Source organism: Mustela putorius, unplaced genomic scaffold, assembly GCF_011764305.1.
Source record: "Mustela putorius furo isolate JIRA1106 unplaced genomic scaffold, ASM1176430v1.1 tig00003845_pilon_pilon_pilon, whole genome shotgun sequence".
Taxonomy (NCBI): Eukaryota; Metazoa; Chordata; class Mammalia; order Carnivora; family Mustelidae; genus Mustela; species Mustela putorius.
Genome location: NW_025421998.1, coordinates 88,005,692 through 88,020,705, shown reverse-complemented (window position 1 = coordinate 88,020,705; position 15,014 = coordinate 88,005,692). Strand labels below are relative to the sequence as shown.

At 42.7% G+C, this 15,014-nt stretch overlaps 1 protein-coding gene across 1 annotated transcript in view; it reads right to left on the bottom strand.

Annotated features, from left to right (window-relative positions):
• Positions 1-15,014, bottom strand: part of EXOC4 (exocyst complex component 4) — a 730,537-nt gene that overhangs the window by 115,757 nt on the left and 599,766 nt on the right. The window lies entirely within an intron of this gene.

Here is a 15,014-nt window from a genome sequence, read left to right as displayed (position 1 = left end):
CTGTCTGCTTGTGATCTCTCTCTCTGTCAAATAAATAAAATCTTAAAAAAAAAAAATGGTCAAAAGCAAAGAGGGTCTAGTCTTTTTAAGAGAGCAGATTATAGTTGAGATGGATGAGAAAACTCCTTCACTCGCTCCCTGACTTGTTGTAAAAGGGATCCGAAGCCATGAACAAGGCCTGAAGGTATGTACTATTAGAAAAGAGAGACGAATAAAAACCAGTGCTGGATCCTTTCACTGACTGGAAAAGTGAAGCTGGATGGTCTGCACACAAAATCCCACATGCTCATGATATCTGGTGGGGGAAGGCTGAAAAATGAAGTTCTGTGGGGTCACAGGAGGAGGGAGTTGGGAGGGCCCCTGGAGACCATGCGGTGCCGCCACAGCACGGAGGCAGAAACGCAGGCTCAGAAGGTGAACCGTTGTGCCCACATAACACGCGAGTGGCAGAGCTGGGACTCTGTCTAATTCCCGCAGCGCCCTTCCTTTCAGAAATACAGAGGGCTGAAATGACAGAAAACGACTGAGGCTGCTAGGGAGAAAAATCTTGTCTTTTAGGGACGCAGAGCCGCTGCCAGTGAAGGTTGGAACAGGCACCTGGAGAGTTCTCTCTGAAAGTCCCAAAGCTTTTTAAAACTCGGAACACCTTAAGTGAGCAGAAAACAAAGGCTTTATTTTGAGGAGCAGGAACCGAATTACGTTTCAAGCCAGAGGTGAGGAGTAACAGGTGACAAAGTCAGGACAATGCTTCATCGCTGGAGCCCAGCACCAAAGCAGACGTTCCACATGCAAAGAAACAACGGCTGTGAATTAAAAACGTATTAAAAAATGTGTGTGCTACTGAGTAGTGAGTCCCCATGAGGCTTCTTATTTCAACGCAGGGTTCCAGTTTTTTTAAGGACAAGTAGTCCTCGAGTGACTGAGTTGGGTAAGCTGTGGTCACGGAGGCAACAGAGACTCCGCCCAGGAACCGAAAGAGCACATATGAACTTGACTCAGCGGTCTAGTGAAAGGTCTTGGGGCAGATTCCTAAAGTCTGCATCTCTAACCAATTTCAGAAAGCCGCTTTCTTTGAGTACTAAGAGTTAGAGCACAGGCTTCTAAGTCACCCAAACCTGGTGCTGAATCCTAACTCCGCCATTTACTGCGGGAGGGACGTGGCTTCGCATCTCTGATCCTTGTTAGCTGGGGGTGAGGGTGCTGACCTTGGACGAAGTAATATAAACATCAGAGGGGACTTCAGAAACCTTTACTGGGACAATTTCAGTAATTCCAAAAGTAGAGAGAACAGTAGGATAATCTCCCACGGATCAGTCTTTTTTCTCCACACCCCACCCCTTTTGGCGGATTTGGAAACAATCATTCAGGTGATGTGAGGTGCGTGACCCAGTGCATGGAACTTGGTGAAAGTCAACAAGCTGTAGTTATTATCACTCTACAGGCTGTTGAAATGGCTGGTTTATTTGGCGTCCACCCAGGGTAATGCTACGATGAATGAATGAAAATAGACAAGTGATCGGAAGTAAGTCAATTCGATCTCAAGGGCTAGTTTTATAAATGGAACCTCGTAGCATCACAGCAAATGTCACCATGTCTCGGAGCCTGGATTTCTGAGAATCTTCAAGAGGTAAATTACTGTGATGGAAACCACTAGTTGCCTGCCCAGTATCCATCATCCTGTGCCTTCTTAGGCAAAGGACGCTGGAATTGTTGGGGTCAGCCATGTGTTCAACTTTAAAACGAAACAAAACAAAACAAAATAAATCCCCTGCTCAATTTCCCAGCCCTTCTTGCAGAAGCGGTGGTCAATCAGTAAGTGGGTTTCCAAGAAAGCCCTTTTGAGCAATCTCGGCTGGCAGGGACCTCTTGTGCCCCCTGCCTTTCTGGAATGCAGTGACGGCAGATGAAGCTGCAATAGTGCTTCTTCGAACATCAGATGACCTTGAGTATGAGAACAGTGCTGAAAATAATGGAGCCAAAGATTAGGAGGGCATGCGGGCCCCGACGCCACCACAGAGCTGCAGTGCAGGCCCAGACAATGCGCTTCTGGGCTTTGTGTCACCGGAGGGACAATAAAACCCTATTTGTTTCGGCCACTGCGATTCCAAGTTCCTGCCACTAGCAGCTAAATGCAATTTCTAACTGACACAATGATTGAATTAGCATAAATGATGTCAACCTCGGAAAACTTTCCCTGAATTTAGATATCCCTCAAATCAAGTTACTGGGAAAAGCAAAACAATGTCTCCTCCCTGATTTGGGCCTGGCAGACAGTTCTAGCATCTTCTCTGTGGCTGTCATTCAGTCAAGCTGTAAATATTTAGTTTTCTTAATCTGTCCTTATATATCAACTCTCTCAGCCCCTTAATCATCTTTGATAGATATAACACAAAAAATGCCTCCAAGCCGGGTGGTTAAAAGGCAACAGGGGAGGCAAACAGCTTTGAAAAACAGGCTCGGAGGCATTTTTATGCGTGTAGGTGTAACCCTGGGTGGAATGTGACAATCAAGACAAATGTATTTATGTAGAAGTCTAATCTGCTTGTGGGGGGATCTCTGGGCCTTGGGCATGTCTGTGGTGTGCTTCCTGCCCTGGGTGCCTATCCCATTTCCCTTTGGCTCACTCAGATTTGCTTAACCTCCTCCGACGGGAGAGCAACAGACTGAGAAAAATACAAACTGCCTCATGTGGAATACACAGGACACATCTCATTTGACAGGAATCCATAATCATCCCCTAACAACCTGGAGAGAGCACGGAAGCCATGACATCGGGAATAAATGATTGACAGTTATAACCACTTCACACACACAAATCATTCCTTGGAGGATTTGTGTGTGTCAAAGAGCTTGGTGGATGGTTTTTATGTGTTACAATAACCTTAAGGGGATGGCTTTAGCTGCTTGACTACAGATCTTTTCTCTAAACCTTCTAATTTCTTAAATAAATTATGGTATATCCACACTATGGAAAACTACGCAGGCATTAGAAATTATATAGTAGAAAACACTTGATACCATAGAAAAATGTTGGCTATGGCTTATTTTTAGCTACGATCCCCAGCTGAGTAAAATAAGCTGTTATATAACTATATGTACTGTAGGATATTTTAAAAAAAGATTATATGTCTATCTAAACTAAAAAAGGCCGGATGTCTACATATCCAAATGCTAACTGTGTAACCGGATCGTGCTTGGAGCTTTTTTGTATTTTCCACATTTTCTTCAAAGAGCATGTTTACTTTTTAATTAAAAACAAAACTTGGAAACCCTACCACAAATGAGAAAATGTTTCGAAGAGACACATCAAGAATTTTAGCACGGAAAATAGGAGGATGTAGATGTTACAGTTACTTCAGCCACCCGGGGAGGCACTGGGTGGTTGGCTGGTTCAGACCGAGGCTCCAGGCTTGCTCAGGACGTCGTCACTATCTGACATAGAGGATCTCACTTCCAGAACAACGACGGCCCAGCATCTGGGCCAATACTGTTTCTCTTTCTAGATCTGAATTTCTACATACTCCTCACCTTTTGCTGCTTCTGCGAGCCCATTAATGAAGGAAGACATTACAGATATTTGGCTGACGTGGGCAGCAGAATCATCGTTACCCTGAGAAAGAGGAGTAACAGAAATCCAGATGGGACAGGCACTCAGTCATGGCCCACAGGTCATCCGACAGAGCCGGGAACAGGAACCGGAACTCAAAACTTGTGTGGGCCAGCTACCAAGACCCACGCGAGGAGCCCCCTTCGCCAGCGGTAGGCCAACATGCTCACGTAGATGCCTATAAAAAACTACAGAAGTGTCAAACCTGTGAGGCTTAATTTTAGCACACAATTATAATCTTTAAGGAGCTTGATCTGACAAGAATTCATTTAAGAGATTTTTGCCAAGAGTGTAAAACCCGTTTAATTTAATTTTACCACACAATTATAATCTTGAAGGAGGTCTATCCGACAAGAATTCATTTAAGAGAATTTTGCCAAAGATGCTGAAAATTGTCTCCATTTAGTCTTTAAATGGTTCTGTTATCGGCTGAAATCTTAGAAAGGCCAAAAAAAAAAAAAAAAACAAAATCTGCATCTTCAGCAGACTAAATGCACTTAGGAAAGAAACATCACAAATAATTTGTTTCAGAATGACTGATCTGCAGATCTGGGCTCTGTTTGGTCCCATGCCATGTACACCCACATTCCCCTGCTTTCCCCTCAAATCTCCCCCAGTCTCCCCCATGGCTTCCTATCGCCCAGTAGCCTAGGAAACCTGCCGGAGCGCACTCCCCTCTGATGTGGGACCGAGCACGGAAGAGCAAGGACCAGTTCAAAGAGCGAACCGGACTCCCACAGGCTTCTTCCCTCTCAGAAGGGGCAGTATTGTACCCACTGCTGTCACAGCCACTTAAGAGAACCGCTTGCCTGTGTCCACTAGCACCACTGTCAGATTTCCCCAAGGTCTTATTGACAATCCTGCAATCCTATTCAACAGTATTTCTGGCCACGAAATTTCTTTTACAGGAAAAGAAGCGTAAGGCAGGGCTGATGTTCCCGGAATGCCCTTCTTGTTGCTTAGGCCATCCGCCCGCAAGGAGCTGGCCTGACAGAGAGGTGCGATGGCCCCTGCAGGGTTCAGCTAAGGGTCCAGTTGGAAGCTAACACTTACCAGGCTGGAGTGCTGGAGGGCTTGACTCAGGACTCCAGCCCCTTCCCCCCAAACACCCCCAACCCTTGCCACCATAATAAGAAAATACAGGCCTGGGAAGTTAGGAATAAAAGCAGGAATGGCCCTTCCTCTCATGATTATAAACAGTTACAGAGGTTCAACTCTTGCCCCCTTCCCCAACTTGGGGCTAGGTGGGTTTTCAGGTATTTGGGAAGGAATGTCTCCGTGGGCAGCTGCAATAATGACCCCATTAAAACTGGTAGCCAAAGAGTGGCACCTGGGTGGCTCAGTAGGTTGGGCGACTGCCTTTAGCTCAGGTCATGATCCCAGGGTCCTGAGCCCCATGTTGGGCTCCCTACTCAGCAGGGAGCCTCCTTCTCCCTCTCCCACTCCCCCTGCTTGTGCTCTCTCTCTCTCTTTCTGTGTCAAATAAATAAAGATCTTAAACCAACAACAACAACAACAAACTGGTAGCAGAGACTGGCCATCTGGCCTTTTGGCCTTCTCACCACTGAACAAACAGGCCGAGAGGGCCAACTGTGATGCCAAGGTGTAAGTCTGTGACTTCTACACTGTAAGCGCAGGCAGACCACGTCAGATTCACTGGGATCCATCTTAGCGTTTCTACGTCCATGGTGAAATTAAGGGGAAACCCAGGGCAACCTGATAAAGGCAGGAATGCTAAGAACTCAGCTCTTCTAGGAACAAAGGCTTATTAGTTTAGCACATACAGGTGGTGACCTCTGTCGAGCTGAGGTGGCAGCAGAGGCCAAGAGCGCACAGCGGGACGGGCGGATAGAAGGAGGAGGGAAGAAACAGCTCCTGCTGCCTGGGAACCGCTTGGCCTATCTGTGCATACATCAACCAATGGTTTCTTTTTGTTTTCCACTTTCCTTACTTGTTTTTATTTGTAGTAAAATCTACATAACATAGAACTGATCATTTTCACCATTTTTAAGTATACGGTTCCACGGCGTTAAGTATGTTCACAACGTGTGACCATCATCACTATCTGTTTCTAGATCTTTTCCATCAACCCAAACAGAAACTCTGTGCCTATTAAACGGTAACTTTCCCTACACCCCCCTCCCCACCAAGTCCCTGGCAACCCTTATTCGAGTCTGTGTTTAGGAATGTGTCTATTACATCTCACAGACATGGAATCATACCATACGTGTCCTTCTCTGTCTGGCTTATTAACAGGTTTTCAAGGTTTATCCATGGTGTAGTATCAGAGACTCGTTCCTTTTTTTAAGGCTGAATAATATTTTGTTGTTATGTTCATACCACATATTGTTTCTCCATTAATGGCTGATGGGCAGGCTGGTTGTCAATAATGCTTCCATGCGCACTGGGGTACTAGTATCTATGCCTCTGCTTTTGATTCCTTTGCGTACATATGGAGAGATGGAATTGCCCGGTCCTACGGTAACTCTGTGTTTCTCTCTCTAAGGAACTACCAAGCCGTTTTCCACAGTGGCTGCACCATTTTACATTTCCACCAGCAATGCACAGAGGGTCCAATTATTCCGCATCCTTGCCAAAATTTGCTATTTGCTGGCTTTAAAATTTCCAATTAATTTTTAAATAGTAGCCATCCTAATGGTTTTGAGGTGGTTTTTACCCCACTGTTTTATATGAGGAGCTGGTAGTGATCAACTTCCCAATTTTTTTTTCTTCTTCGTCTTTCTTTCTTTCTTTTTTTTTTTTTTTTAAGAGATGCAGAGAGGGAGTGGGAGAAAGAAAGAGGGGGGGGGGAGCTTAAGCAGGCTCCACACCCAGTGTAGAGACTGACTCAGGGCTCAGTTTCACAACTCTAAGATCACGACCTGAGCCAAAATCAAGAATCAGGAGCTTAACCAACCAAGCCACTCAGAGGCCCCAACTTTCCACGTTCATTCAGAAGTCACCAGATATGAGGAGTCACATCTGAGACAGGACCACGGAGGATAGTGGCAATCCTAGACTTGAGATGAATACAATGAGTGATGAGCCAGGGTCCCCCTTATTGGGGAGACAGGGAGGGAAGCCTTTATATGATGAACAGCAGATATCAGGCAGAAGTATAAAGTTCTAAAATACGGGCATAAGGGTGAGAATGGATACAGAGCAACACAAGGGGTAAGACTAAAACTCCTGGGCCTCTTTGCTTTAAGATCCATTCCTCATCTTTCCTTTGCTCTGATCTGTACTGGGGCGAGGCAGGGGCTGACCCTTGCAGCCTGCTTTCCAGGCTCCCAGCTGGGTACGGACACTGGGAGGCCCTCGGCCGGAGCGACATTGAAGGGCAAAGGGAGAGGAGAAGGCAGGGCATTCATCCCCTGCCCTCTCTGCCTTCTGGGTCATGTCTTCAGCAACAGATGCACCTTCTTGGCTCCAGCTCCTACCCAGCTGTGGTCTACAACATTCCTCTGTCCTTTGGCATTCCAGCTAAAGGGAGTGAGCGGCTTCTTGCTCTTGTTAACCTGTGGGTTATCTGAATGTTCCTGTTCCATAGGCCCTCATTAGAATGTATAACCAAGTCCTTACATTAAATTCTCTCGGAGGTAAATACTTGACATCATTTCTATTTTCCACGTTAGACCTTGACTTACATGTTAGATCTAATGACGACGTCTGGTCATATTCACTGCTATTGGGGACTGAGTCAATTATTTGGCATGGGAATTAATTAGTCCTGTTGTGTAAGCAGACAAACTGAGACATGTTAAGGTGACTGGTAGACATCACTTAGCCATTATCTGTCAGAGCCTAAACTGATGAAGGTTATAAAAAGGTCAGGTCACCTACCTAGATTCCTAATAATACTGACTGATTCTATTGAGATGTGACAATGACACATCCATTTATCACTTCTGCTTTCTACAACTGCTCCATCTTCAACCTTTCAAAACTTAATTCATCTGTGTCAAAAATAATGGGGGTAGCACGCATTCTGATGGGTTCCTTAATCAGGTTTTCAAAAATGTTTTTCTAAAATGATCTTGGCTAAATCCTCATAAATAAGAATAAAACAGCCCAGTTATCTTGATTACAATATTATTTCTTTCCTCCTAGAAACTGCTAAAACTCATCCCCAAGTCTATCCTTCACTCATTTTCACGCGTGTGCATTTCATCACACACTCTCATGGGAACAGCTATTTTTCACATTTAATAAGTAATTGCTCCTCTTTAGAAATTTGTCTCTGTCTGTAATCACAATCAAGGATTTTTTCAGTTGCTTTCTTTGCGTACTGTCCCTCCGCCATGTAAAAACTTGCATTGCTCCGGCCTGGCTGGATGGCGCGGAGCCGTCCACAGCTCTGTGCAGGGACAGACTGGGAATGAGTCCCAGAAGGGTCCGAGGGTGTTCTCTGCGATCACGGTGAATAGATAAAATATCAGCAATTTCTCAGCCCCGGGGTCCTGCTTGGGGCTTAGAACAATATTAGTTTATTGTTCTTTTTCGCCTGGTTGCAGGGAAATTGTAGTTTCTGGGTTTCTCACAGAAGACAGCCAGAAAAATTAATCAAGACCATCAAGGGGGTGGGGGTTTGACCACCAGCTCTTTCTCTTGTTTCTTTAAATCAGCTCACTCACCAGGACAGGAACAAAATGCTGGATGCGTGGATTTATGATATTCTGGTCATGAGGGGGAAGTTGGTGTTAGTGTAAACCAGTGGTTCTTGTTCTGGCTATACATTAAAAGCTGAACTAGAAAAGTGTAAACAAAATTCCCTATGCCAAATTCCATCTGTAAAAACTGATTTATTGGTCATGGGTGGGGCTCAGGCATGGGCATTTTTAAAAATAATGGCTTTACTGGGATATATTTCTAATGTCATAAAATTTGCCCATTTAATATGTGCAACTCAAAAGTATTAATCACAGTTATGTCGTTATATATCATCACAGTTAATGGGACCATACCACAATTTAGAGCATTTTCGTTACCACAAAAAGAAACCCTGTACCCATTAGACTTCATTCTTATTCCTGACCCTTGCCCTCCAGCCCTAAGTAAACGCTCATCTACTTTCTGCCTCTATAGAGACAGACATTCATGTGATTTATACTCATATAAATGGAATCACACTATATGTCCTCTTTTGTGACTGGTTTCTTCATCTATGTCCAAGCCTATCATAGTACTTCCTTTTCTTTTTATTACCAAATAATATTCCATTGTATGGATATACCATCTTTTGTTTGCACATTTATTGGCTGATGGACATTAGGGTTGGTTTCCATTTCTAGGCTATTACGAGTTTTTGCTGCTATGACCTTTCATGTATAAATCTTTGTGTGGTTATATGTTTTCATTTCTCTTGGATATATATACTTAGAAGTGCAACTGGTGGGTCACAGGGTAACTATCTATAACCTTTCCAAAAAAATGCCATATTGTTTTCCGAAGTGGCTGCACCATTTTCCATTTCCCACTAGCATATGTGGGTTCCCATTTCTCTACATCCTTGCCAACTCTTGCTATTATCTCTCCTTTTGAAAATTCCAGTCATTTTAGTGGACATGAAGAAATACATACATATACATATACATATACATATACATACACATACACATATACATATATATATTTTAGAGAGAGATGTGTGCCCAAGCAGTGGGGGGAGGGGCAGAGAAAGAAGAAGAGAGAGAATCTTTTTTTTTTTTTTAAGATTCACTTATTTATTTGACAGAGATCACAAGTAGGCAGAGAGGCAGGCAGAGAGAGAGGAGGAAGCAGGCTCCCCACTTAGTAGAGAGCCGATGTGGGGCTCGATCCCAGGACCCTAGGATCATGACCCGAACTGAAGGCAGAGGCTTGAGCCCCACCCAGGTGCCCTGAAGAGAGAGAATCTTAAGCAGACTCCCTGCCAAGCGCAGAGCCTCACATGGAGCTCCATCTCACAACCCATGAGATCAAGACCTGAGCTGAAATCAAGAGTGGGACGCTTAACCGACTGTACCATCCAGGTGCCCCGAGGAAGTATATATCTCATTGTGGTTTTGATTTTCATTTCCTTGATGGCTAATTATATTTAGCTTCTTTTCAAGTGTTTATTGACCGTTTTATGTCTTCTATAGAGAAATGTCATTTCTGATGCTTTGTTCATTTTTTAATTGGGTTATTTGTCTTGTTATTATTGAGTCAAACATTCTTTACTGGATATATACTAAGGATCTGTGCCGTTAGCTGGGCTCTGTCCTAGATCCTGTGGTGGGGGCAAAAGCCCCTAGGATGATTTCCTAGTCCACTAATATGCCATAGCCCAGAGTTTGAAAAGCATGGTGTTAAAGTCTGCCTACCTCTATAAACGTGTTCCTTGGCTGGGTGTCCCAAAGATGGCAGACATTGACCAAGCATTTTATAGAGAAACTAAAACACACAGAGGAAGATGTGAGCATTCACTCACTGTAGCAAAGGTGGGAACAGAGCCAGTTCCTGTCCTTAATTTACTAATCAGGGCCAAGCCACCACTGTCCCTCACAAGTCACAGGAACTTTAGGATTCACTTTGCCCAGGGATTCCATAGCCCTCAGTCCTGCTGCCTCAAGATATACAAAGGCTGCTTCTTATCAAGGAGTTAGACTTTCTTGAGCACTCCACTCTCAAGTACTGCTAAAAGGGGGAGACATACACACATCTGTCAAATCTGAGTGGAGTCCCTTCATAATAACAGGCACCCTTCTACTTTGTAAAACCTGTCTAATCACAGGAGTCCTTAAATTGGAGAACCTTCTCTGGCTGTGGTTGGGGAGAGAGATGTGATGATGGGAGAAGGTCAGAGAGTCCTTTGAAGGTGGAGGAAAGAGACCAAGAAATGAGGGCAGCCTCTAAAAGCTGGAAATGGCAAGGAAATGGAGCCTTCCTTAGAACCTCCAGAAAGGAGTGCAATCCTGCTGACACCTCGGTTGTAGCTCATTCGGACCCAGGTCAGACTTCGAACCTTTAGAACTGTAAGAAAATGAGTCTGTGTTGTTTTCAGCCACTAAGTCTCTGATAATCTGCTATGGGAGCAATGAAAAAAAAGAACCCGAAAATATGTGGTAATGATGTGCTCATGGAGAATGCCCTTATTGTTGACAGATGAATGCTCATATGTTTAAGGATGAAAGGTCACCATGTTGGTAGCCTACTTTTAGATGGTCTGGCAAGAGACAAGTTAAGTGCATTTATTTGGTGAGAACAGAGTGGATATGGCAAGATGCTAACAGTCAGTAAATCTAAGTCAAAGCCTACAAGCATTCACTGGATGGTTATTTCAATTTTTCTGTGAATTTATCATTGAAAAAAAGTTTAAGTTAAAAAAAAAAAAAGAAGTGAGGAAGAGATGGATAATTGTTGTGCTTTTCAAAATCACTGCCCAAAACACTTCCTAGGATAGCAGTCTCCCAGGAATCACTCTTGAAGTTTCTTCCCAGTGCATTGAGTTTCTGAGAATGAAGGCTTCGTAAAGGGTATAACGTAACACGTACGATGAGACTTTAATGTGCCAAATTAAAAACTTGAACAATATTACAAAAGCAATCAGAACTCTCACAAACTGTCTTTGCCATTCTTATTTCAGATCTGAAGAGATAAAATTTAGAATGACAGCCACTTATGTTTTGACATGTTTAATCCGTGCAGGCATAAATGCATAATTTCTTCTGTCAGTCCATCTTTCTGTCCTTGTATATGAATTTTGGAATAGTTTATGTGTTGTATTCTTAAGGGTGAGAAAAACTATTATGCTCAAATAACTTTCTTCTCGAAGAAGAGGGTTTGGAGCCACCAAGGTGACGGCAGGGCAAAGGCACCATTCTGCTAAAGGCAATTTCACTTCTACGTGAGTCCCCTGTCTAAAAGACAGACACTAAAGGATCACTTTTTTCATCATGAAGCCCATAGAGGCTGGGCTGGTAGCAAAACACTAGGGTTCAAATAGTCTCCAATTAGAGGCTAAGATTCTAATCACAGGTCACTAGAAGTGACTGGGTGATAGGTCCAAATACACAACGGGAGATTCATTATGTAAAAACACAACACAACTATGGAAAGAACCTAGATGTCCATCAACAGATGAATGGATAAAGAAGATGTGGTATATATACACAATGGAATACTGTGCAGCCATCAAAAGAAACGAAGTCTTGCCATTTGCGACAACGTGGATGGAACTAGAGCGTATCATGCTTAGCGAAATAAGTCAAGCGGAGAAAGACAACTATCACATGATGTCCCTGATATGAGGAAGTGGTGATGCAACATGGCGGCTTAAGGGGGTAGGAGAAGAATAAATGAAACAAGATGGGAGGGAGACAAACCATAAGTGACTTTTAATCTCACAAAACAAACTGAGGGTTGCTGGGGGGAAGGGGGTTGGGAGAAGGGGGGGTGGGATTATGGACATTGGGGAGGTTATGTGCTTTGGTGAGTGCTGTGAAGTGTGTAAACCTGGCGATTCACAGACCTGAACCCCTGGGGATAAAAATATATTATATGTTTATAACAAATAAAAAATTAAAAATTAAAAAAAAACACACAACACAACAAACCTCTGTTCCTATTTGATTTGGAACTGCATAAGTCATATGACAGTTCCTTAAATTTTTTCTGTAATTATACTTTCATCATTTATCTTCTCCAGCAGCATGACATTTCTTCTTTTGCCTGTATTACTAACAATATATTCTATACATTAAACAGTTAGCTTTTTAAAATTTCTGGCTCCTTTCCAGTCACTAATGTAAAATTATGACTCAGACTGTAGGCAAACAGCTAAGTATTTTCACCCCGTTATGGACTGAAGTGTATTCCCTACTCCTGAAATTCATGTGGTGAGGTCCTAAACCCCAAAGTGATGATATTTAGAGGTGGGATGTTTGGGAGGTAATTAAGTTATGAAAATGGAGCCCTCGTGATGGGTTAATACCCTTATACGGAGAGACATGAGAGAGATCTCTCCTTCACTCTCCGATGTGTGAGGGTATACCAAGATAACGGGCCTTTGCAAGCCAGGAGGAGAGCTCTTATCAGAAACTGAACTGGCCGACACCTTGGTCTTGGACTTCCCAGCTTCTATGACTGCAAGAAAGAAAGTTCTGGTGTTTAAGACACCCAATCAATCTATAGTGTTTTGTTATGGCAGCGTGAGCTGACTAAGACATACCCAATACTCAGAGACTCATTCTATGCTATCTTTTCTCTTCTTTAACTCCATTACTGTATCAAGTAGTACATGAATACAGACATACATTCATGCAACAAGCATTTCCTGAGCAACCACTATGTGGCTCATACGAGGTCTGGCATTCAATATCCAAATTCTAGAGCAATGATACTAGGTAAGTACTCTGGTCATTAATCCTATGCTTTTGATATCAGGTGTCAAATCCTACTTTAATTGGGACTTGATTTCAAAAGCCTTTAAGGCACCCTATGCTTTTATGACAATATTTTTCTGGAAAACAATAGTCATGAAGAATTGACCAAATTTTCTTGTAAGATCAGCTTAATAATTCAAGGTTGTGATTCAGAGATATCAAATGAATAATGAATGTTTGCAAAAAATATGCCATAAATGTAATCATACTAAAACCAGAACCCTGAGTAGAGCCAAAAGATAGTAAAATTATACTAAAAATTCTACAAAATGGACAGAATGTACTAGGTATTTGATTACAAAAGGGCTCCATCTACTCTAAAACGTAAACACACAACATGAAAATACAACTCTGCTGGACATTAAACATGACCTAATGTAGTAGACATTATTGTGCACACACATATACATACACACACACACACAGCATGTAAGTTCTAGAATTAATGACTGTCATTTAAAGAAGAGGGGCAGAGGTGTGGAGAAGGGGAGCTGGCTAAAGACAGCTTTAGCCTAGGAGCAGGGTGAGGCAGAAGCCCAAATCTCAGTCTTAGGGTTTTCTCCACATTTTTTACCCCCTTTTTGGAACCAAGCAGATTAGTACACTGATGTATCAGTGAGTAAGGAGAGAAGAATTCCACGGAAATGGATACTAGGTTGGGGCACCTGGGTGGCTCAATCTATTAAGTGACTGGCTCTTGATGTTGGCTCAGGTCATGATCTCAGGGTCCGAGATTGAGACCTGTGTTGGGCTCTGCACTCAGCAGGAAGACTGCTTGAGATTCTCTCTTTCTCTTTCCTTCTACCTCTGCTCCTCCCCTGCTCTCAACTCACTCTCTCTCAAATAAATAAATCTTAAAAGAGAGAGAGAGAAATTGATACTAGGTTACAACAAGCAAAGAGCTAATTGTGAACAGCACATTATTTTCAGGCTGATGGCACCTGCTCCGAGTTTTCATAAAGAATCCACTTGGAATAAAATTGCATTGAAGTGCTTTGATAGCGCAGAACATGCTTTGTTCAGCTAAGCCACTAAGTAAGCCTGGCTAACTAAGTTTTCTTTGTAGGATGTTGTCACTCAATTGTTGTCACTGGATATTAACAATAAGGCACACGCTTTTCCTATAGGTGCTAGGACTTCTAAGGTATACAGTTTTTCTGCCGGGAGCAACTGTAAGTTACGTATTTATACAAATAGCAATAGTTTTCCATAAAGAACATTTATTAAGCTTCAAAATAGATGATCACATGTAAGATTAAAATAACCAATAATCATAAATTGAACACATACTCTGGTTTTTCAACTACCGAGAATGATTGTAGATTTAAAAGTCAAAATTCATGTATCATTGAGCCTCCACACCTGAGTATTCCAGCTCACTGATCATTCTGGTTACTTCTCAAATTACCATACAATCTCCTTTTGAATAAATTAAATCTACTCAGGGCAGAGACACTAAACACCTGATCTTAAGCAAAGGCAATGACTCCCAAACTAAACAAGGAAGGGGTCTGTCTTCAAGGTAGCTTTCTTGGAACAGAGAAGGAGAAGGAACTGAGGAATGGGAGGGGTGTAGGGGATATATGGAAGTCCAAGAAAGAGATGGGGACCTCTGGGACTAACTGAGATAATTCAGAGAAGAGTAAATGCTTTGCATCAAATGGGCAGAAAAGTGAAGATGGCTTCAGATTAAGATTTTTTTGCAGGGGTAAACATAAATGTTAGAATGACGATGTATTTGTAGAAAGTTAGTGAACAGGCAGTGAACAGTACCATGGTTTGAGGATATGTGGAATTTTTTTTTTTTTAGGCAAACAAAAACTTAAAGCCTAAGTAATAATTACTCATAGTTAAGTAACTTATAATGCTCAGCAGTGATTCCCCTGTCCAGCACCTACCCACCCTTAATCTTGTGCCCGTGAAGAAAGCACCTATAGCTTACAAAAACCAACTATTTCTGTTCCAAGTTCTTCCAGTGGTTACATCCACGTGGAAAATTGCTA